This window comes from Mesocricetus auratus, unplaced genomic scaffold (assembly GCF_017639785.1).
Source record: "Mesocricetus auratus isolate SY011 unplaced genomic scaffold, BCM_Maur_2.0 Super-Scaffold_100041, whole genome shotgun sequence".
Classification (NCBI taxonomy): Eukaryota; Metazoa; Chordata; class Mammalia; order Rodentia; family Cricetidae; genus Mesocricetus; species Mesocricetus auratus.
Genome location: NW_024429218.1, coordinates 5,303,201 through 5,327,392, shown reverse-complemented (window position 1 = coordinate 5,327,392; position 24,192 = coordinate 5,303,201). Strand labels below are relative to the sequence as shown.

Below are 24,192 nucleotides of genomic sequence, written 5' to 3'. Positions count from 1 at the left end.
TGCCCAGCCTCACCCGCCCTCATTCCTCACTGGGTCCTCAGCCATTACTCCACCTGTCACTTGGCAAGAATAAGCTCCCTCCCCCCACTTGGCTGTAGCGGAGAGAGACAGTGTCCCTTCACTCTTCCCCAGGGTCTGCGTCACACCCTTAAATTTTCTGTCATTATTTTTATCAGTACCATACTTCTTTTTATCCATAAACTTTTCCAGTTTTCTGACCCTTGGAATGGACCCCAAGTCTTATTTGGGTATATTGGTGAGCAGTTTTGTTTTGGGCGTTATTAGCAAGGGCATTGGTATGCTCGTGTCATTTGCAGGTCTTCCTAAAGGATCTGAAGGAAAGATAATGAGAGATATAGTACGATGAGAACCGATGTTTTTGAAAGAAGCCAACTCGGGGCTTCTGAAGTGACTACCAGATTCCAATTCCCCTCTCCAGGCTTGAAATGAAATGCATTTGTAAATTATTAAATGGCTTAAAACTGTAAATCAACACACCCACTGTGGGCTTCTCTCACAGCACAGTTTGTGTTCTTGGAAGATCTTGACGAGGAGGCTTGGAATTCTCGTTCGCCGGGAGAGGGAAGGCTGGTGATACCACCAGGCTTCACTATCCTACATCCCTAGTTGGCTACCACACCTGGTTTGAAAACTTGTTGGCCTAGCATGGAGCTAATAGAAGTGGGGGGGGTCCTTTTGCAATTAAACTGACTGCCTTATGCTCAAATTTAGCAGCAACTCAGAGCCTGGGAAGTAGGGGTAAGTTTTCTTGATATTTGTCCGGAATATGCATCTTTCCAGCTCCAGTCCTGGCTCCTGGCTTTCCTAGTTATCAGCCCCAGGAGCTCTGAATAGCTAAGCTACACAGGGATGGGAATGGAGTGAATCTTCCATGGTGGTGATTAATCAACCCCCACACAACCCATACAGCCGTGGGTTGTAAAGAGTTTGCTAGAGCCAAACCACTTTACAAGAAGTAGAAGTAGGATGCACATTTTATGGTGTGCAGAAGGGACAAAGCACATCACAACGTTTGCAGGCTTGACTTGAGGTTATATACTTGAGGCATTCAGATCCTAAATGCCTCTACGTCTTATTTCCATACGAAATGCTCACCTAGGTCATACGGGCATACACCCGTGTACAAGGATCTCCATGACATCACACACAGACATACAGAGAGCACCCACCACCACCACCACCAACCTGCTCTGTGAAATCATGCAGAATCTCTTCTAATCAAGATACTTCTCTCAGGAATACACTGCAGACTCATATCTATTGTTGCATTTTCACTACCTCGCCTTCCCCAATGTGCCTGCCAGGCTTCCACCTTTTATTTGTTACAGAGGCCCTTGCCCACATTCGGAAGCCAATGAGTTGTTCAGGTGGCAACACTTTAACTCCACAAGTGGGAAACATCCCTGCCCCCTTTGAATACTGGAACTGTGATTAGTAGGAATGAGGGATCTCAATTAGCTCAAGAGTTCTTTTCAGAGTACAGGTTCGGAGCTTCAGGAGCCAGGGTCTCCTCAACTCTGTGTCGGCTGCCAAGGAGGGTAGGCCAGCTAACTTGTTGCCTTTGGTCTCGTGTGCTGCATTCCAGAGTCTTACTAATGGTCGCTTTATGAAGATGAGCCCCTCTTCACCTGGTACCAGGATGCAGGCAACGACTTGTCCCCTCACCAACAGGCTGGGATCTGCAAGGGTAAGAGAAGCTGACTTCTGCCTGGGAAGCTAGGAGATTTGATTCCATCTGGGAGAAGAATAGTTTGGGAGGACCCGGTGATGTGTTCTCAAGGGTGCCCCTCAGGAGCTAGGAGCCAATTGGTTGGGAACTTGGATTTTCTCTCATTACTTCTTCATCTTGCAGCCCTGAGCGAGAGGTTTTAATCACAACATTGTTGGAGCAACCTATTCCTAATCCTCCTCTTCCCCCTCCTCCTCCTCCTCCTCCCTCTCCCCCTCCTCCTCCTCCTTCTCCTTCCATTTCTTAAGTCATTTAATTGATTATCCCCCACCCCCATACTGCTTTTCTTTTTTCAGGAATCCATTGTTCCCCTAGGATTCACTCAGAGTTTTGAGATGGATAAGAAAAAGAGGGAGTGTGTGAGGAGGAACGGTAGGGGGAGCTCTGTTTTCCCCAAAGGAGTGGGGTAAATGTGAAAAAACAAAGCATAAGAAAAACCGACACTTACACCTCCTCCCTGGCTTCCCTATTATAATGTGGATGAACTACAAGGAAAGAGGGTCATAATAAAACAGAGCACTGCCATTTCATCAAGTGTTCTCAGAAGAGGAGCCAAAAGTGTGTCCCCATAAGTTGTGTTAGTTTTGGTAATAAGTGTTTAGTTGTTGTAAAGAAAGTTGGAGTAGCTGGGCGGTGGTGGTACACACCTTTAATTCCAGCACTCAGGAGGCAGAGGCAGGATCTCGGTGAGTTGGAGACCAGCCTGGTCTACAAGAGCTAGTAAAACAAAACAAAAATTTAGCATATTCTCCAACATGATGGCCCATTAACAGTAGCTGGTGGGAGGGAGTGAAAGCTTCCTGGTTTGAAATGTGGTAGCAGCCACTTCCTAGTCTGGAGAAACTCAGGACACCTTTCTTCTCGAAACCAGGTGAGACCAGGTTTCTATGGCTTTTGTTATTTACATTGTGATTTAAATAACTTTTAACTTTTTCTTTTTAAAAACCAGAGTTTTCCTGTACGATTTTGACATCAGAATATAAGATGACCCAAGGCAGAGGGGAGCTGGAGGCCTCTTCCACTGCTAAAGGCTTAGTAATTTAAGAAATGGGGGTGGAAGGAATGTCCAGATGTTTTCCCCATGTCCTTTCATCAGGAGGGATAGTTGTAATTGGGAAGAGGTTTGGAAGGGAGAGCAGACAGATTTCATAGAAACTCAGAACAATCATATTTATTGTGCTTCAATCTGAAGCTGTTTCGTGACTTAGTAACGATGGAAGGATCGAAGCTTCCTCATGGCCATTTAGAAGCTTCCCCATGGCCATTAGATCTGCTACTGCAAGACAAAATGGTTTAATCGGGTCTGAAGAAGTCTCTTTGATGCCTGACCCCCACACCTTTCCACCTTCCTCTCCTCCTCCTCTCCCCTCTCCCCTCAAATGGATGAGGAAATCCTAAAGCCTGTGCCACTGGTGGAAACATCTCACTTATTGAGAAAGGGTTTCTTCATCACTTTCGAGTTGCCTAGAAACACGGTCCCACCCAAGTCTTCATTGACTCTTGCATTAAGAAGATAGAGAGAGAATCCACACCGAGATGCAATACTGTTTGGCTTCCCAGCAACAGCAAGGCTGGGCTTTTGTTTATCATTCGCAATCAACAGGCTGTTGACAAGGCAGAGAGGGCTTGCTTTTCAGGTTTTGCAGATTTATTTATCTGAAGTGTTTTGTCTTCTCCAGGAGAGGGTAGTAAACTGAAGCCAGATGCTCAGTGTCACAAAATCCCAGGTTTAGGTTTAGAGCAACCTTCTTCCCAAAGATGATGGCCCCGGCGGAAGCTCAGAGGTAAGGCCTTCTTAGGTCGCCTTTTCCTCCTGGCTTCCGGTTGGCTATCAGAGCTGGAGCAGGTTATGAGGGACCAGGCGCTGAGTCAGGTCTCACAGCATTTCATGCATGGTGGCTCCTGAAGATGCAGCTTTTTATAACGGCGTGGGTGCAGAAAAGCCCAACAAGAAGCGTGGAAACACTCAGAACCCTAAGGTCTCCTCCCGACAGCTGAGCAGCAGATTTCGTCCCGCCTTCCACGCACGCGCATTGCTCGCAGATTCTTTTCCCTCCTCCTTGACCCCACTGGCATGTCTCCATCTTTCCCTTTCTCTTTTGCCCAGTGCTTTCTCCTTCCCAGCACACTTTTGCAGAATGTGAATTGCATGGGAACTCACTAGGGAACATGGTCTCAAGCAGTTTCACAGGACCCTAAAAAGTGGTGCATGAGGGCTTAGATCTCAGTTTTGAGGATGACATTCAGTTGGAAAGAATGCTAAGCAGAGTTTGAGTTCCAGGCTTTGAGTGTGGCTCTCTTGGGCCTTGGGTGTAAGGTGTTGGTCAAAAAATAGACTGATCAAGATATTCTCGGTCTGAGAGGCTCTTTATTTAGCTCAGTTGAAGGCGGAGTCAAGGACACTTTTATACCTTCCCTTGAAGACACACACATGGATGCAGTATTCTATTTACTACTCAAATACTCTGACTTTTGGATGGAAATGCCATCAGTTGTCTCTGCCTGGTGCTTTTGTAGATGTATTAATCATAACCACAAGGATTGCTAAAATGGCAGGGCTCTCTTCGCTTTTCAGTTTATACAGAACAGAATCATTTACATAAAGTCCTTAAGGCAAATAACTGTTGGGGCTCTAATTTATATCTGATCGAAAATTAGCCGTCATTATGCGCTCCATTAGCAGCGTCTTTAATGTGCTTCTAAGCACCATTTGTCAAGCGGCTTGTTAATATCCTTCAAGTCTTTAAAGTTGAGAGCTCATTAAAGAGTGCGCTCTGTTATTGATGTAATTTAGATGAGTTTGGAAGAGCAAGCACACCATGCCTTGAATGGGCAACCTCCAGTAACCAGGGCTAAGGGGCATTTGGTGACCAAGTTCACAATCAGTGATTTCCTATAAGACTTCCAGCTCCCATGACAGCATCTGTGCCCTGCACGGTGGTTTCCAAGGCCCACTCCCTGACTCGAGGGTTATTATTTCCCTCTCCAGGAAGACTCTTGAATGCTCTTCTCAATTAATTTTGCTGGGCTTCCTTAGAAGGAGAAAGAACATTAAATGGGCCCTGACCTAGTGTCACTTGCAGAGAACTCATGTACTTTATTCCTTCACAGCTCCACCCCTATTTAGCACCCATTTTCTTCTGGAGATACGCCTCTTCATTCCACAGTGCAGGAAGTAAATGTCCATTGAGAAAACTCTAGGCCTCAAGACAGAAACGGTGCCCTTGAACCTATTTTGACTGAGGTACAGCAAACCCGCTTAATTATGTACATGTTATTACATTATCTATCAAACACCCATCAGAAGAGCATAAAGGCCAATAAATTATCTCAGTTATTCATCTAAAAATCCATATATTTTGTCATTTTCTTTCAGGAGGAGATTATGTTAGTGTAACACAATAAAGAAAACCATTAGCACAGGCTGAAAATTGCAACTGAGTGCAACAATAATTCCACTGGCAAGAATAAATAACAGTTAGAGCACGGCAGTCCTGCCTTGGATCTTCAGGGGGGTTGTCTCTGCCTCCTTTTGATGCCGGGCTTGACTTTATCAGTGAATCTTGCTACCAGGGGTTTAGTTACAGCTCCCCTCCAATTCTTACTTAAAAAAAATTAAACCCCATAATTTCTGAATCCTTCTTCTATTTCTACTCTAAATCCATTCCCCCTTTGGAGACCTCCCCAGGACTTGGAGATTAATGTAGATAATGAAAGACATCGGGGGTTTTATTCTCCCCTCTAAATTTCTGAGATTTCCCCCAGCTCGGGAGGTTGGGTGTGAGGATGGTTTTGCTCTAGCAGGGTGGAAATGAAACCAATAGTTTAGGGAGTGGGGGAGGGGCGCAGCCCTGCTGGTCTTCCGGCCCTACCTCCTTTCCCTCCCTCTCAAAGAATAATCTTCCTCATCATTTCTGAAACAGCGTCTCCTCTCGCACGTCCACGCCTTAAAAGAGTTCATTACACACACAACCGAGAAGGAGAAGGGAGAAAGAAAGATATAATAAGATCAATTTAAGGACATATTGAGGTCATATAACAGCACAAATATTCTCAAGTGCTCTGTATAATGTGCAGTGGGGATTTTGGGCAGTTTTATTGTGTGGTTAGGATCCTCATCTCCGTTGTTTTTTACAGGATTCCTCCAGGCTAAAGTAATAAAGCGAGTAATTAGAATGCTAAAGACAGATGTAAATAACAGGAACGAGACAGCGGTGACAGATGAGCGGCTGGGTCACGAAAGAGCCCAGTTGGTGGAAATGACACAGCTCCACGCTGCCCCCCCCCCCCACCTCGGGCCTCTGCTCTCTCCGGCCGTGGCCTTAGGCTGCCAGCTGGGGACACAGCGGTCAAAATTGCACTGGAGAGGTGCAGCGCGGGGTAGGGGTGGGGGTGATGCGAGCCTGGGGAGCCACTGCTAGGCCGCTGGGCTCTGGCACAGGGCTCCCAGTCTTCCCTCGGGCGTCCCAGGTCGCAGGGTCTCTGGGATCTCTGCAGCCCCTTCAGGGCAGCTACGGCCCAAACCCGAGGAAACCACCTGGACTTCGGTCTGCTCCCCACTGCCAGCCCCGCCGCAGAATCCAACAGTCCCACAAGTTACCAGAAGTCACTTAACAACACCCCGACCCTGGCGCCCCAACCGAGCCACACCCCTGCCCTTTGAGCAAAACATGTAACCCGGCTTTTCCAAATCTGACCCCGCGATTACTGAGAACGCTGGAAGCAGGTGGAGCCAGTCCTAAGAGAGTTTCCTTCTTCCCCTCACAGTCCAGGTGGACGAGCAGAAATTTTATAAAGAGCCGGGGCTACTTAACCGTTTTAATCTTTGACATCAGGGGGAGAACAGTTAGATCCGATTCAGGGGGAGAACAGTTAGATCCGATTAAGGACTTGTGAGGTCCTAGGACAAACCCGCACAGGCCACGTTCAGACCCGGTTCAGGGAGACTCCCATACCCCTGAGAGGATCCTCAGTGTGGACACCAGGCCTGGGCAGGGTTGCAGCTTCACCCCAGGCTGCTTCCTGGGATACCGCTGCCGGTGGGAGTGGGTGTGGTTTAAACAGACCCACTTTTCTGTTAGCTTCAATAATACTCTTTATATGAACAGCCTCTATCCCCAACAAAACCAGAGAGAGCCAGGGTCTAACCAGGAAGTCTCCGGAGTACCCGCTGAGGACGCTGGTACTTGGGCAGGTTCAAACCTGCTGGTGGAGCAGAGTTTTGTTGTCCAGAAATCCCTCTATTGCGGTCTCAGTTAAAAGATTAGTTATGCACTCCCTGGAGAAACAAAACAAAACAAACCACCATTCCAACCTCCCATTCTTGGGGGAGGGACTACAAATAGTGGGTTTGGGTAAAATAAGAGAGCATAAGTTGAGATCCAAAGACTTTTATCCATCTCGGTCTTACTTTGAATATCTAATCAGTCCATATAACTTTTTCCACTTGCATCATCATCATCAATGCTACTGATGCTTTTCTCCGGCCATTTCCCACCTAACTCAGACTATTAGCATCTTGTTTAGATGTAGCAATTTTACTTTTTGACCACTTCTTTTTCCTAGGACCTAAGACCCAAATATGAGAGGGAATGCATGTTTGTCTGTCTGTCTGTGATTGGCTTAATTCCCAGCCTTTCCTTCGGTCAGTCCATGCCGGACACTGTCCGTGGAGGATTGCTAGGTGTGCTCGCCCATTGCTAAATGGTTACCTTTCAGATGGGTGTGGTTACAGGGCATTAACACTGGTGAGCTCAATGCAGGGACCACAGTAACAGTGAGCAATGAGTAATGACCCTTCTGTCTTTATCAGCCTCATCAGTGGTAAGACGCTCTTGGCCCTGGAAAAGGACTGGACTTCAATGCCCAGGAAGAGACATGCCAGGTAAATCTCTGGTTACTACATTTGAGTTTTGAGAGAAAAAAAAAATTGATCAATTTAAAACCATGAGGTATTGTCTGAGGACCTAAATTTCGGTGATGATCTAGAGTTCTTGTCTTGTCATCTCTGATAGCAATCTTTGTTTATGCTCATATGAAGAAGCTTCAAGCCTGGTACCTAAAATCAACTGCTGGTGACATCACTGTGATGGGGGGGGGGGGACAATGCCTTGGAGGAAACTGGAATGCTAAGGGAGTAGGCACATGGTAGGTGCAAATTCCTTCTTGGCAGGTCAGCCTTGTGACTGGGTGTGAGGTCACAAGGGGAGGCAGGAGGAGTTAGCAGTCGAGGCGATTTGGACTTCTTTTCGATTTCCCTTTCCTCTGGGGAAGGGATTTCCTGTGTGCGGAAACTCTTTTTGCTGTAGGTTTCCAGCTCTAGGTGTGATTTAGTGATTAAAGGACACACTTTAAAGTGCAGGGGAAGAACAGTGCATGCAGGTCCCATGTCAGAATGAGTACTGCAGGAGGAAGCCTCTGCTTCATTTGCACGCCTGTTTTTGTGGGGCTGTGGTGTAAAATGCACGTCTTTCTGTGCATTTTAGGGAAAACGTTTATGAACATACTTCAGTGAGATGTCAGGAGGTCACACCGGACCCTGATGATTTATCATTTCTTTGTTCTACCTGAAGCTTTGTTTTGTTCATTGTACTTCCCTAACATGCCTCCCCCACACCCCAAAAGTTACTGTCACTAGTGTGTTTTATTCTAATGAACTGAAACTCCTTCAAAGGTGTCTATTCCAGGCTGTGTGAACACTTCCTGGTCTCTAGATTGGTTCTGAGCAATACATTATCCAAATGTAGATAGTTAGCGACATGTTTACTAAAAGCTAGTCCCCTGGTCAGCTCCAATACTGTTTTCTTCAAGGACTCATTTCTCAACCTACCCTCTGCCCCAGCTTTAAACGTATCTGTGTCTGTGTCTCCTGTCTCTTATATGCCTTTCATTGTACTATGTTGTTACAAGAAGCCTTTTCTTGAGAGAAGCCTTTCCGCCAGCCTGGTTCTAGATCCGCATCAGTCCCAAATAAACACACAGGAGGCTATATTAGTTATGAAGCTGTTGGCCTTGTTTGTTTCTTACTGGCTAGCTCTGACTTAAGTAATTACCCCATAATTGTTAATCTAAGTATTTCTCTTACCGGAGAATAGTTCCGGGCTTCCTACCCCCATGGCGTTACATCTTGAATTCTCTGTGTTTCTCCTTCCCAGAGTTCTCCTGGACTCCTAGTCCCTCCTATCTTGGTTCCCTATAGGCTCAACAGTACCTTATTGACAAATACACAGGACTTCCCCCAACACTATGTAATGCTTGTCTAACACTGGAAGGCACGTGCGCACGCGCGCACACACACACACACACACAAACACACAGACACACACACACACACACCATCCCAACTCTCACCACAAACTGTAACTGGAAACTGTGGTAAAATAATCAGTATGTCATTTGTCCAAGAAGATGTAACCTCTACTAACTTACTTCTCCAGAACCTCATCTACCAATTCAGAGGGCGCGAAAGAAGGCAAGTACAGTAACTCCTACGTGAGCTTCATTTTCCTTCTTTCAATTTAAATGGCTGAAAAGTCTGGCTCTAGTTTGTACATGAAATTACAGAATAGTCAGAGCTGTGCCACTACTCTAATGTAAAAGAGGAGCTATTAGGTCTGCTGAGTCTCCAGACGAAGGAGCCTTCAAATGCCAAAATCTCACAGGCAGCTCCAGAAGAGCCTGGTCTACTTACTCCCTCCCTCCCTGCCTCCCTCCCTGCCTCCCTCCCTGCCTCCCTCCCTGCCTCCCTCCCTGCCTCCCTCCCTGCCTCCCTCCCTGCCTCCCTCCCTGCCTCCCTCCCTCCCTCCCTTCCTTCTCTCCTCCTCTTTTTCTTCCCCCTCCTTCTTTTTTTCAAGACACCCCATAGCTCTGGCTGCCCTGGAACTCACTCTGTAGACCAGCCGGGTTGACCTCAAACTCAGAGATCCGTTTGCCTCTGCCTCTGATCAAACGGGAATCAAAGGTGTATACCCACAGGCCTGACTGTGGTGATAAATTTATGATTTATTAAGGCTTTCCTGAAGATTCAGAAAGCAAAGTCAGCCACAAGCCATAGAAGCCATGCACACACCTTTAACCCAGGCAGCCAGAAGTTAGGAGGAGGAGGAGGAGGAGGAGGAGGAGGTGGTGGTGGTGGTGGTGGTGGGTGGTGGTGGTGGTGGTGGTGGTGGCACACACCTTTAATCCTAGGACTCAGGATTAAGAGGCAGATGGATCTCTCTGAGTTCAAGCCCACCCAGGATACATGAGATTGAATCAGTCTAAAAGAGTAACAGATAACATGCCTTTAATCCCAGCACTAGAGGGCTGTGAAAGATAGAAGCAGGGTCTTCAGTATTCACTGGGAGGCATTCATTCTCCAGCCACACTGAAGTATCAGGCATTCATTCTCCAGACATGCTGAGGAGAAGTTACAGTTTGGGGCTTGGTGAGAGCTTGTGTTTGGATCAACCCTTTCAGCCTGAGCTTGAGGTGAGAGCTAGTGGCCGGCTGCTTTGCTTTTCTGAACTTACCCCAGTATCAGTCTCTGGATCTTTTATTGTTCGTGTTACCCTGACTGCTATGTTTCTTGCACCAGAGAACCCTGACCCAGTGAATTCCCCTGTTCCTAGCATAGTCCAGGACACACGGTCACTCAGTAAGTGAGTGTTAACTGGCAGCTGGGCTAAGCCACTTAAAGAATGACCTGTCTGACCAATAGGCTTTCCCCCACTTGCTGTCAAGAAAGTATTTTGCTTATGAATTCGTGATGGGAAAGAAGGATATAAGTTAATCACCAGATAACTCTGGTCGAGTCTGAGTTTGAGGCGAGCCTGGGAAACCTGGTGAGATTCTATTCTAAAGAACTGCAAAACAAACAAACAACACAAAACAAAACCAAAAACAGACAATGGAAACCTAGCGACTTGAGGAAATTAGAACCATTATTTATTTATTTATTTTTCTAACAGCACGTTATTTGGTTCTCCTGTACCTGGTTCTATAAACAGGCCCCTGTAAGAAACAGTTATAGGAAAATGGCATTAACTGTAGGAGGTTTGGTTTCTGTGAGTTATTTCTCTTTCTGGGTAAATTGGGAGTTCTTTATTTTTGTTTGTTTGTTAGATAATGAGGGCAGAGACCCTGTAAATCTCTTTCTTTCTATCTTACCCGAGGTTTAGTTTAAAATGTAATAGTTTTTTTCTCCCACCATAGATCTTTTCAACTTGCTTTTAAAAAATGGCTCTTTACATTATTACTTTTTGTTGGCTCTACCACACCTGTGATAGCATGTCACAGAGGACATAGCATGCATCCTCTTGGAGCTTGGTGAACTTGAATTCAAATGCTGCAAAAGTCAGATACCTTTTTGTCAGTTACTTTATGTTTTTGTTTTTTGTGTAGCTCTGGCTGTCCTGGAACTCGCTTTGTAGACCAGGCTGACCTTGAACTCACAGAGATCTGCTTGTCTTTGCCTCCTGAGTGCTGGGATTAAAGCTCAGGTTTAGTGCATTTTTACTACTAAATAAAGATTAGTTTGTTTCTTTTCTATTTTGAAAGAAGGTGGACAGGACTTTGCATAAGTCTTCCAGATGGTATTCTCTTTTTTCTATTGTTTTTGAGAACATGGGAGAGTAATCTTATTACTTTCAATGATTTCATGTACAAAACTTAGACAATAATAATTAAATATCCTTTCATAAAATTTATTTATTAAGACTACAGTACATATTCATTTCTGACAATATTCATTTATTACCTAAGAATGACCTCAAAAAGACACACGTGCCTCCTAAAAAAAAACTCAACAGCCCAGAAGGCTGAGAAAATCATCCCTAGTTTTGTCAGTCAGGTTTTGCAGCAGTAATTTAAAAATGTAGAATTTTACTAGTGTTTTAGGCATAAATTCATTTATTTCTTGAGGAAATTGAAAATAAAATAACTCAACTTCTCCGTTCTGCTAAGTGGTTCTGATGCATACAGAAAAACGTGAAATGGATTACTGCTTTAGCTTAGAAAAACATGAAATGGATTATTGCTTTAGCTTAGAAAAAATGTGAAATGCATTGCAGCTTTAGCTCCAGGGGCACTATGCTAAAATGCGAATGCTGGCTTGCTGAATGTAAAGCTAAGATTTAAGCAGTGGCTAGTTCCACCCAAGCTTCAGGACCAGGCTCCCAGGAGCGACTGAGACTCCAGGTTGCAGGAGACTGGTTTTGGTATCAGGAAAGGCAGGAGCTGGCCATCTACTGGGGGATGGTCTAAACACAATCCCATCACAGGAATGAAATGGACAGAGGATTTCCCCTGGTTAACATTGCTTTGTGGACTTTCTATGGAACCTGACTTTGAAGGCATAGTTTGGAAGGATTTGCAGGTTGATGAATTCTGCAGCTGGGTGCAAGGTTTGGGAGTGGCATTGTTTTTTCATATATTTAGTGAGGTTTTCTTTTCTACCCAGTATTTCTGGAATGGCTATATTAGTGAAGGGAACCCCAACTACATCTATTAATTTTTCTTGGATTTCAAGAATGGTTATATTAGTGAGGGAAGCATTTCAATGACATCTATCAATTTTTATTGGATTCCAGGTATTTTTGAAAGATGATGGGAATGAAATACACACCCTAATTTTGAAAAGATGACTGCCCATTGATGCCTGCACATGAAGACAATTGAAGGATGCTTGTGTGTTGTGTCTATAGTCTAAGGAACTAGAGGGAGGCGGTGTGACAAAACCCACGGGGGACCTGCAGTCTGCCACTATGCACCTTGAATTGATACAGGCAATGGAAGACATGCTTTCTTCTTTTCTTTAGACATAAGTTCTCTATAGGCAGCCCAGGCTGGTCTTTCTTCTGCATCAGTGATGGGGAACTCCTGTGTATATGTCAATAAAGCACTGTTGGCCAATAGGGAAGCAAGATAGGTGGGACTAGGAGTCAAGCAGAATTCTGGGAAGGAGAAACACAGGGAGTCATCATGTAGCCCGCCAGAGAAGTAAGATGTCCGTCCGGTAAGAGAAATACTTAGATGGGTTAAATACTTAAGTCAGAGCTAGCCAGTAAGAAACAAGCAAGGCCAACAGCTTCATAACTAATACAGCGTCTTGTGTGTTATTTGGGGACTACAATGCGGCAGAGCCCAGGCGACTGGCGGGGGACAAACCACAGCTGCTGGCAAGGAAAAGGCATCTCTTTACAGCATCAGCCTTTCCAGTGTTGAGACTATAACCACCTAGGAATAGATTTCTTCCTTTGGAGCTGGCTTTGTTTAACTATGACTATTTGTTGAAGTCACCAGACTTCAAATACAAGTGACAGACCCCCAGTGATTCCGTATTTTTTAAGGTCGGCTTTGAACTTGAGAAGGAAAGATATTTTTTGATATATTTGCTCAAGGACTTAACTCATATTTTTAACAAGTATTATTATCTAAAAATTAAAAAGCTCTATCTTTTATCCTTTGCATGAGAAGAGATGTTTCCTAGCCTTTACTCACAGAAAGAAGAGTATTGGAACTGGGAGGGGAAGCTGGTGGTTCACATACCTGGGATGTAGAGGCAGGAGGACGGCAAATTCAAGACTTGCCTAAACTGCAGTGAAGTCAAGGTCAGCTTGGGCATTCAGTGAGGCCCTGTCTTAAAGCGAAAGAACACAAGAAGAGCTTGAGAAAGGGCTCAGTGGTTAGAGCCACACATAGGCGTCAGGTGCAGTTCCCAACACCCACATGGGATGGCTCCTAAATGCCTGTGACTCTAGGTAATGCCACCCTCTGAACTTCAAGGGCACCCCCACACATGTGGGCATACCCATGGACATGCCCACACATACATAATAAAAAATAGATCTTGCAGTGTGTTAAAGAAGCACAAAGAAGCCCACAAAGAAGCCCGGGACTGTCTCTCAGTAGTAGACTACTGGCTCCGCATATACCAGGCCTTGGGCCAACTGTAGTTCAGAGAAAACAAGGCGACAGGATAAAATCATGAAAGGTAAATGATTTCGTTACCCTGACTGTCTGAGATGGTGTCCTTTAAGTTGAGGATTAGGGCCAGGGCCTCACTGTGGCTCCGTACACACTCTCCGGCTAAGCCGCACACAGGCTTTGGGGGAGTCGGTGGCATCTGGGCAGGGTGGTGTTTCTCATGTGGAGCTGTGTGATTGCGTTTGTTGTCCTGTTCCATCAAAGGTATTCCACTCTTACTGCTTAAAACAAAAAAGGTCAGTTCAATATTTTGGGGAGAATCTCGCATCTGGGAGAGAAAACGTCTGTGTGCTTTCACACCTCAGAGGTGAGCACTGGTCACCGTGCATGAGAACCTCAGTCCTGGTGAAGTTCAAATGGCGACACGTTTCTATCTGTTTCTGACTTGCTTTTACAATGAAATAATTTGGACGCTGAATTTGCCTCACATTCTCTAGCTCTTGGGGACCTGGCTTTGGCAGTCAGCTGCCCCATAGGACTTGGCTAGGGGCCAGGCCACTGAAAAGGGGCAGCATGGGAGTCAAGGAGGGAGATTTAGTCAAGCCTGTAGTTAATTCACACTTCCCTCTGGTAGGGATGTGTAGAGCCTCACATAATCAGACAGAACGTGACTGCTCAAAGTCAGCCACATATCACCAGTGAACGATAAAAGTCACCTACTGAGCCTTAAGGCTGACAAAATTTTCCAGAGAAGGGGCCAGGGCCTGGAGGGAGAACAGAGACCTCAAGGGGCTGAGTTCCACTCTGCTGTCTGCAGCCAGCAGCCCGGGTGGGCCTGGAAGGCGTGGGCTGTTATTACTGAGACAACCGAAAGACTTCTAAACGCATTCAACTCCCATGCTTGCTCCTAGCTAAGCAAAAGCATCCAGACACATTCAACTTATTTACATTTTGAGCCATTGTCCTTGTGGGGTCCTTAGTCTGTACAGGTTCTTCATAAAACCACCCTTTATACTTCCTAATTCTCAGAGATCACAGGTGTGTGTGTGTGTGTGTGTGTGTGTGTGTGTGTGTATGTGTATGTGTGTGTGTGTGTGTGTGTGTGTGTCCGTGTCCGTATATACCTGTGTGCTTGCTCCCTTGTACATGTCTGTGTGGAGGAGGTCAGAAGTCAGCAGCATCTTCCTCTAGTGCACTCTACATTGTCTTTTTGAGACAGGGGTCTCACTGGGGCTCCCTGTTTCAGCTAGACTGGCTGGCTGGCGAGCATCTGAGATCTGCTTGTTTTCTCCTCCTGCTAGGGCTGGGGTTACCCACATGGGTCACTGCTGCAGCTTTTATGTAAGCAAAAGGGATTTGAACTTGGGACCTTGTGTTACAGGCAGGTACTTTGTTAACAAAGCCATCTTTCCAGCTCCTACATTTCCTAATTCTTTTTGTTTTGTTTTTTTAAAGACAGAGTCTTACCATGTAGTTCCAGCTGTCCTTGAACTCAATCTGGCGTCAAACTCATAGAGACCCTCTGCTTCCGAGGGTTATGATAAAAGGTGTGTACTCATTTTCTAATTCTTATATGCCACAATTTTGAGTTGACATCTAGTGAAGTGGCTATTGTCTCTAAAATGGATATTTTTACTTAAATAAAAATAACTCACTGCTGTCACCAAACAAGAACTGCTGAGAGTGGGCATCTCCAATTATTTAATCTAGTATGAAAGCAGCATCTTATCCAATGGAGAAACTGAGCAAAATAGCTTATTGCCTATGGAACACGAGCTACTCAGAAATGTTGACCATTTGGGCTTTTTGGTAACTGTAGACCAGAAAATAGTGCACATAGCAGAGGTAGAGGGGTCGAGGACATGGCTGTCAGTGAGGGATTACCTGTTGATATCTGTGTTCTATTGCAAGGTAGAGAAGGGAGCTGGGAAGCATGTATTCATATAATAAGGGCCTTTACTGTCTGGAGGATCTGCTATGGTAAGGAAAACGACACAACGCTGATTTTTGAGTTTGTATTTTTCAAATGATGTTGTTTTAGTGATTTTTATGGGGAATGCTTGGGGGTGGGGTGGTGGTGGTGATTTCACTCTGTCGTTCGGGCTGGTTCTGAACTCGGATCATCCTGCCTCAGCTTCCACATGCTTGGGATACGCCTGAGTGCTTCCGTGTCTGTTCTAGTGATTCACCTTTAAAGTCCAGTTCCTGTGTTGTCTGAAGATGAGCAGTCTCATTATTGCCTTCATTTCTTCCCTCTTTCTCCTCCTAGAATTCTAGTGTCCGTATCTCACATTGTTCCTCCTTTCACATTCAGGGCACAGACCTTTATAGGAAGCCTATTCTATGCTATGATGTGTCTTTTAATTGTATCTATGCAGCTAAATATTTTTCTGTGAAAATATTAAAGGAAAGTGATCCTTTTTGTTTTTAATGCTAGCATTTGGTTTTATAGTTGAGCTTAAAGAGTTAGTATATATAATAAGCACATGGATAAACTGAAGAATTTCAAATTCCATCATGTAAGAAGGACCCCGGGGAAAGAGATTTAGCAAGTAATAACAAAAGATGTTAGATTTATTGTGCTCTAGTTTTTGAAGCACATAGCTAAGGCTCAGCAAAAAGACTTCCACAGAGTAATAAAATGTTGCAGCCAAAATAAGTTTGAGAGATAATTTAGTTAAAAGTTCTATCACAGGAGCAAAGACATGGTGTCTCAGGCCGTGTAGTCAGTACCGGACTTCAGGCAGGGGGAACCATTATTCTATAACAAGCTTATAAAGAATTAGGATAACATAAAGCCTATTATCATAAATATCAACCACCACATCTGCATTTCTGCTGATCGTTTTTGAAGCAACCTTCCATTTTTTCCAACTCTGACACTGAACTTTGGGAGACCATGGTGAGGAAGTGATCTGTTCTGTAGAATGTGATGAGAATGGGGCAATTATTGGCTTCCCATGTCCCCGAAGTTGTCCCTTCCCCTGCCCCCACCTTGCCTTGTTGACTTCTGGACTAGTAGGAAGTTTCCAATAACCCTCTTCATCACCTAACACAGAAGACTAATGAGAGATTTGACTCGAAATGCCAAGGGATCATGTTCAGTTTAAAGAGTGTGTAGAATGGGCTAGATGAGGTCTGGCATCAGTCCTGAGCCACTACAACAAAAAGTATAGTATATCTTCCCCATTCTACCTTCATTGCCAGTTTAATTATGTCTGTGTTAGTGTCGGCTACCATGGTAGAACTCCTAAGTTGGTTATAGATTTCTAGAATCAAGAAAAAAAATAATGTAAAACTAATGGCAAATTTGTAACATTTTTTCATCTCCAGAGCTCTCTAAATTAGTTACACGAGATGCTAGGCTCAAGATTTTTTTTTTACTATTATTGGGTTATTGGCTAGATCATGAAAATAATCTTGTACTGGGGCTGGGCATGGTGGCACATTGCTTTAACTTCAGCACCTGGGAAGAATAGATAGATGGATCTCTATGAATTCAAGGTCAGTCTGGTCTACCTAGTGGAGTTTCAGGCTGACTCTTGTATCAACCAACCAACCAACCAACCAACCAACCAACCAACCAACCAAACAAACAAACAAACAAACAAAAACCCCTGTAAAATCTGTATTAATTTTCTTTTAGAGTGTTCTGTGTATTTCTTAACTTTATGTAATGCTTGTATTTTATGTGGGACCTCATTTGAAGGTATGCTCTGTTTATTTCCTGGACTGCTTGGTAGATGCCATTGATCTGAATGACTTTTAAAAGTCTTCCATTATAGAATAGACTGAAAGGGAGGTAAAGACAGGATTGGGCCAGGGAGGGATCCTGGGTTAGAATGAAAGGGTCCTTAAGGCCCTTTCAAAGTTAATGTTTCCTTAGTTCCCAAAGGACTCAGAAGAGAATTCCCCAATGTTTTTCCTTTTAGTTAACATTCCATTTAGCATTTCGTCAGCTGCACGTTCAGTCCTAGATAGAAGCTAAGAAATAAGATTTGAATTATACCATGTTTCTTCTTGTGATGTCAAGGACTTGCTTTGGAGTGTCAGCATTTGGGTTCCGTTAGAGAAGTCTAGGACTGCCATTACATACTCATTCAACACGTCATTAGTTAGGGGAACGATAGGAAACAGCAGGCAAAAGGTATAAAATGCCAAAGCATGATGGATAAATGACCAGGGCCTTGTCATCAGTGGCCAGGAACAAGCAGCCTTCCCATCCTTACCCCTCAACCCTTGCTTTGTATCAGTATCAGTTGCTTTGTATCAGTATCAGTATCAGTTCCTGATACTGTTAATTAAAAAGAATGGAGATGTGACACAATCGATTTAAAATGTAATTAAAAATTTTTTCTGTGCTGAGAATGGAACCCAGCACTTCAGAATATATAGCCAATAGGTTCTGAAAGAGTTTATTGCCTTGTTCTGACAAAAATATTTATTTGCCAGTATATTCAGCGAGTGATGAAGGGGGTAATGAGTGAGTTTGTGGGATGGTGCTTACACAGGAATGGCAGGGCTGACAGACATCATCTATGCAACACTCTGCCATGGATTTCCTTTTGCTCTGCAGCTGAGCTACGAGACATGAATTCCGGCTCATTGCACAATATCTCCTCACAGCCACGATAAGCGGACTGTCGCGCCCTAACAGCACATATTTATACAGAACACCCTCGTTCACCATTTCCCCTCTGGCTCTTCTTAAACAAGCAATTTATTTTCAGTAGTTTTAAATTTAAAAATCAATATTTCTAATAAAATAGTTTTACACTTTTCATCTTTATGTATGGACATGCATTGGAAGAGAATCCAAATGAGTTTAAGTTGTAAAGACAAAACTATTAATAGAAACCATTCTGCAGACTGGATTTAGACTAGTGAAACTTTTCCTTCATCATCCAGTTTTTAAGTAGCAAGTTTGTTTTCAGAGAAAGATAGCAGATCAGCTGGTCACATTAAAAAATGCATTTGGAGGTCAATGAGATGACTCAGTGGGAAAGGTAGTTTCCCCAAGCCTAGCCTGAATTCAATTGCTGCGATCCACAAAGTAGAAAGAGAGAGCAGACTTCTACAATTTTTCCTCTGAACTCCACACAAATGCTGTGGTACTCTGTCCCCAGTAAATAAAATGTAACATTTTATCTATATCTGTCTATATCTATCTATATATCTCTATCTCTATATCGTCTATTGGTTTGTCAAGACAGGGTTTCTCTGTGGAGCTTTGGAGCCTGTCCTGGTACTTGCTCTGTAGACCAGGCTGGCCTCAAATTCACAGAGATCCACCTTCCTCTGCCTCCCAAGTGCTGGGATTAAAGGCGTGCGCCACCATCACCTGGCCATAAAAATATTTTTTTTTAAAAGCACGTGGTGGTTTGGAGAAAATTCGAGCAGTTTGGTGTTTTTTTTTTTAACACAAATACTGACTGCTGGTGTGTGTGTGTGTGTGTGTGTGTGTGTGTGTGTGTGTGTGTGCGCGCGCGCGCACATGCACCTAGGGCTCCATACAGTCTAAACACATAGGCTACCACTGTTCAGCATCTAACACCCAGCCCCCACACCGAGAACTCTGTTAATAGCTTGCCTCAGTAGAATTCAGGATGAGAAAATGTGCTGTCCAGGATGTTGGCATCAGTCTTCTTCCAACCTCTCAAATGCGTACACTGAGCGATCATGCAGACTGCTCTCCACTGGTTTGGGGAGATGGCATGGTGAGCTTCTGAACGCACTTAAAATTATATAGCTTATAAGAGTGACTGTATGAAGCTTATCGAATGGCTTTGTGTGTTACAAAAATATAAAGAACCGGCTAAAATGATTGCAAAGCCCAGCAGCCTCCACTCACACCTGCATCTTCTCTCCTAACCCTCATTTCACCCCCACTTGGACTTGGTGGCTGTGCCTCCTCCCGCTGTTTCCCTGTGCCGATGTAAGCAATGGGATAGTGTGTTCTTCCGGTCTTCTAGCTTGGCAGATGAGAGCACGCAGACTCAGTGTGCGCTGCTTCAGAGTCTGCGGTTATGTACATGTGTACAGGCGCCTGCAGAGGCCAGCAAAGAGAGTCCAGGGATCCTCCTTGGCCGGGGCTACAGGCGGTTGTGAACCATGTGACCTGGGTGCTGGGTCCTGGAAGAGCAGTGCGCTCTCTTCACCCCCAAGCCATCTCGGCCTCTAGATAAAGTAACCGAGACTGGGCTATTTAAAGCAGTGTATTTCTCATAGTTCTGGGGGCTGGAGCCCTAAATCCAGGTGCTGGCGAGTGAACGCCTGGTTCCTTATGGCTCTGTTCTTGAATAATGGAAAGCAGAGGGAAAATGGAGGTTATGTCGTAAGACTACAGTCCTACCCAGGAGAACAAGGTCCTTTTGTCATTGTCATTTCTTAAAGGCACCATAGCTAACTATCACAGTGATAGTCAAGCTCATGACTTTTAGAGAAGGCACAAAGCGTTGGCCAGCACAGACTGTGAGCACCACCCCTCAGGGGAACCGAGTGTCCTAGAGAATGAGCCCCACAGACTGTGTGCACCACTCTCCACGGGAACCGTGTGTTCCTGAGAATGAGCCCCACAGACTGTGTGCACCACTCTCCACGGGAACCGTGTGTTCCTGAGAAGTCTCCAAGTGAGTTTGGAAGATCATCCTCATTCTTCTCTTCATCACCCTCTTCTTGACTCCCCCCCCCCACGTCCCCTCTTCCCCCATTTTTGTATATTGTTGTGTAGTACTCCATTGTGTAAATCTACTAGTGCTTATTTAGTACATCTTTCAGTGGGGACACTGCGGTGCTTCTAAACTCTGGGTCTAATTAAAATACTGTAATGAGAACTTACGTGTGTGCCATTTCTCATTTCTATAGGCATGTCTATAACTTACATATGTGGACCAAAACCAAAACAAATCCATGGTTTTCGCATTAGTTTTGGAAATAGATAGTAAAACACAACGGTACTTCATGAAAAAGACGAACAGGAAGACATAGCAAAAAACCGACAAGTCGTAATAAACATTTAAGTCTAGTGGTTTTCAAGGTGTGTCCCACAGACCCTCAGGCATCTGAGAGGGCCTTTCAGGGAATTGTGGTGAAGCTCATTTTTATAGCTGTATGAAAATATTACTAGTTTAATCACTGTGTTGATGCTTGTATCAATGATGCCAAAATAATGGTGGGAAAACTGTGTAAGTAATCAGGATAGTCACATCAAACCTCCTGGAGGTGCAGTGATGAGCAAAGCTGCCTTCCAAACGGTTTGTAGGCAAGGCATCTTCCGTGCCTGGCACTTAAGATACTCAGAGAAGCCAGTTAAAACGAAGCATGAAGGATGCGTGGCTCCTCACTGGATCTCAGCCCTTGAACCATGTCACAGCGTATGCTGTGTGACGAAATGGGGAGTCTGAGGGCAGATTCTGCGCCAGGACACTGAGGGCGGAGTCTGCGCCAGGACCCTGAGGGCGGAGTCTGCGCCAGGACCCTGAGGGCGGAGTCTGCATCAGGACACTGAGGGCGGAGTCTGTGCCAGGACACTGAGGGCGGAGTCTGCGCCAGGACACTGAGGGCGGAGTCTGCGTGAGGACCCTGAGGGCGGAGTCTGAACTGGAGGCTTCACTGGTCCTTTTGTTTCCCATTTTACTTCAAGGAGTGACTAGTAGATGTGTGTGGCAGACACTTTCTTCAAAATGAACAAAGTGAGCTTGTCACTTCAAGAAAATCAGCTGATACTTTTTTTTTGCTGTTGTTCCAGTAATGATTTGAATTTTCAAATGAAAAAAATCAGAATTTTGAAAACACATTTCTTTCATCTTGAGCTTTCGAGTTTCAAAATACTTGATGCGATTGGAAGTGACATTATCGAATGCAATTAAAATGTTGTGTTGAGAAACTGGTCAGCGTTTGAAAGAGCTGCTTAACTTTTCTAAAGGATCAATGCTTGATGCTATAAATATTATGTGTGGCCGGACTGGGGATGTAGCTCAGCTGGAAGAGTCATTGCTTAGCTCACACCAGGTCCTCACACCAGCTCCTGAGTACCACAGAAACGGGGTGTGCAAAAATTGTGACAGGGATGCCTAGGGATGCTTAGCTCCCTCCCTCCCTCCCTCCCTCCCTCCCTCCCTCCCTCCCTCCCTCCCTCCCTCCCTCCCTCCCTCCCTCCCTCCCTCCCTCTTTCCCTTCTTTTTCCTCTTGTTTGGAGGGAAGCCAAAAGGGTGGGGCGTGGATCTGGGAGGACTGGGAAACGAATGCAATTGGGGTGCATTATGTGAAATTTCCAAATAATCGATACAAATAATACAAACATTGTGTTAAGAAACCTCTCTTATCTTTTTGGTTGTGAGCCTAGCCTTTGATGGCTGAGCCATCTCTCTAGTCTTGCTGGGCGTTGGTGGCGTTACACGCCTTTAATCCCAGCACTCGGGAGGCAGAGACAGGTGGATCTCTGTGCTGAAATGCCTGGTTTTCCCTTATTTGTTAGATTGCATCTTGTTTTACTACTGGGTTATAAACGCTCTTCGCGTGTTCTCCGTTGCAGCCCGCTATCTGTTTGGTGCTGCCGATGGCTTTTGTCAGCGTGTCTTGACCTTTTCTCTTCAATGTTTTCGTCTTACCCTGTCTTCACTGCTTTTCCTCCCTTCCCCTCTTCCCCTTCGTCTCTCTCTTCTCCACCCGCTCTTTCCTCTCCTCTCATCCTTCCCCTCTTTCTTCCCTCCCTCCCTCCCTCCTTCTTTCCCCTCTCTCGCCTGTGTTTTTAATTCTTTTGAATGTAATGTGTGGGGTTTTTGGATCCAACAACCTGTAGCGATCCTACAGCCCGTTGAGGACTTGCCACACTGTCCCCTGTGACCGTCTGTCCCATCACACCGGCCACACACAGGTGGCTTGGCTACCATTTCCTGAGTGTTTTAAAATGTTTTTCTTTAATAATTAATTTATTTTTATTTCACGTGCATTCCTGTTGTGCCCACATGCATGTCTATGCGAAGGTGTCGGATCTTCTGAAGCTGGAGTTACAGGCAGTTACGAGCTGCCATGTGGGTGCTGGGAATCGGGAACGGTGCAGGGGTGGGGGCTTTAGAAGAGCAGCTGGTGCTTGAAACTGCTGAGCCATCTCTCCAGCCCTATCCTGTATATTTATAGCATTTTTATTTTCTTTCTTGTTTGAATCATCTTTCTATTAGGTTGTATTTCTTGTTTGCCATTTCTTCTTTTTCTTTATTACAAATTATTATAAAATTATAAAAATGAAAAAGTTATCTTTTTTGCTGTTATAATCTCCCACTCTGTTGTTGGTCTTTTAAATTTATTTTATTAAAATTATTCGTGTTATTTATGTTGTTTGAAATGGGGTCTCACGCTATGTGGTCTAGGCTGCCTGGACTTTTCTATATAGAGCAGGTTGACCTTGAATTTATAGCTGTTTTGTCTCTGTTCCCCAGGTGTGTGTCACCATGCTGGTGTGTCACTTAATAGACTTTTCTAAGGGAGTCATATTTGTAATGGTTGTTGGTCCTGTGCCTGGCATTGGCCTGTTTTCCTTAGAAGGATGTTTCTTATCTTTGACCAGGAATATGACCTCCTCTGTCCTGCTGTTATCCTATTGTTTTTGTGTAGATAACCAGGAGCCTCAGAACGCTATTACCAAGCCTGAACTCACAGATATTCTCCTGCCTCTAATTCCCGAGTGCTGGCACTAAAGGTTCAAGCTATCACACTCAGCTTACCATTATTTTAAAATGCCTTCTTTAGTATATGCTGAAAATTTTAATTCTTTTTTCCTGGTTCACCCATCTGTCTGGTTTTTTGTTTTGTTTTGTTTTGTTTTTTTTCGAGACAGGGTTTCTCTGTATTGTTTTGGAGGCTGTCCTGGAACTCATTCAATAGACCAGGCTGGCCTCGAACTCGCAGAGATCCTCCTGCCTCTGCCTCCCAAGTGCTGGGATTAAAGGTGTGTGCCACCACCGCCCAGCGTGCTGTCTGTTAATTCCTGTACAGCAATCCCCTTCAGTAGGGGCAAGTAGGACGTTTTTGGACAAAGAAGACCTGACCCTCAGGAAGCTCTTCTGTCAGTTGTTGGGGAAGTCCTGTTATTTGCCTGTTATTTGTCAATAAAGCACTGTTGAGCCAATAGAAATTTAGATAGGTGGGACTAGGAGTCCAGGAGGACTCTGGGAAGGAGAAACACAAGAGAGTCAAGATGTAATGCCATGGAGGTAGGAAGCCCGGAACTATTCTCCGGTAAGAGAAATACTTAGATTAACAATTATGGGGTAATTACTTAAGTCAGAGCTAGCCAGTAAGAAACAAGCAAGGCCAACAGCTGCATAATTAATATAGCCTCCTGTGTGTTTATTTGGGACTGATGCGGATCTAGAACCAGGCGGGCGGGAAAGTTTCTCTCAAAGAAAAAGGCTTCTTTTTACAGAATGGTTGTCAGAAGCGGGATTGAATTTCCACGCAAAACAACAAAAGCTTTAAAGGAATTTTAGAAATAGAAGAACAGAGAGAAGCACAGATTTTTGATAGCAGCATTTTCTCAG

At 44.7% G+C, this 24,192-nt stretch overlaps 1 long non-coding RNA gene across 1 annotated transcript; it reads left to right on the top strand.

Moving 5' to 3' along the window:
- Window positions 1–1,460: 1,460 nt before the first annotated feature.
- On the top strand, window positions 1,461–12,705 carry LOC110342348. Its single transcript, XR_002384391.2, has 3 exons — window positions 1,461–1,708; window positions 7,563–7,634; window positions 12,319–12,705. It is a non-coding gene; the product is annotated as an uncharacterized LOC110342348 (long non-coding RNA).
- The last annotated feature ends 11,487 nt before the right edge of the window (window positions 12,706–24,192 follow it).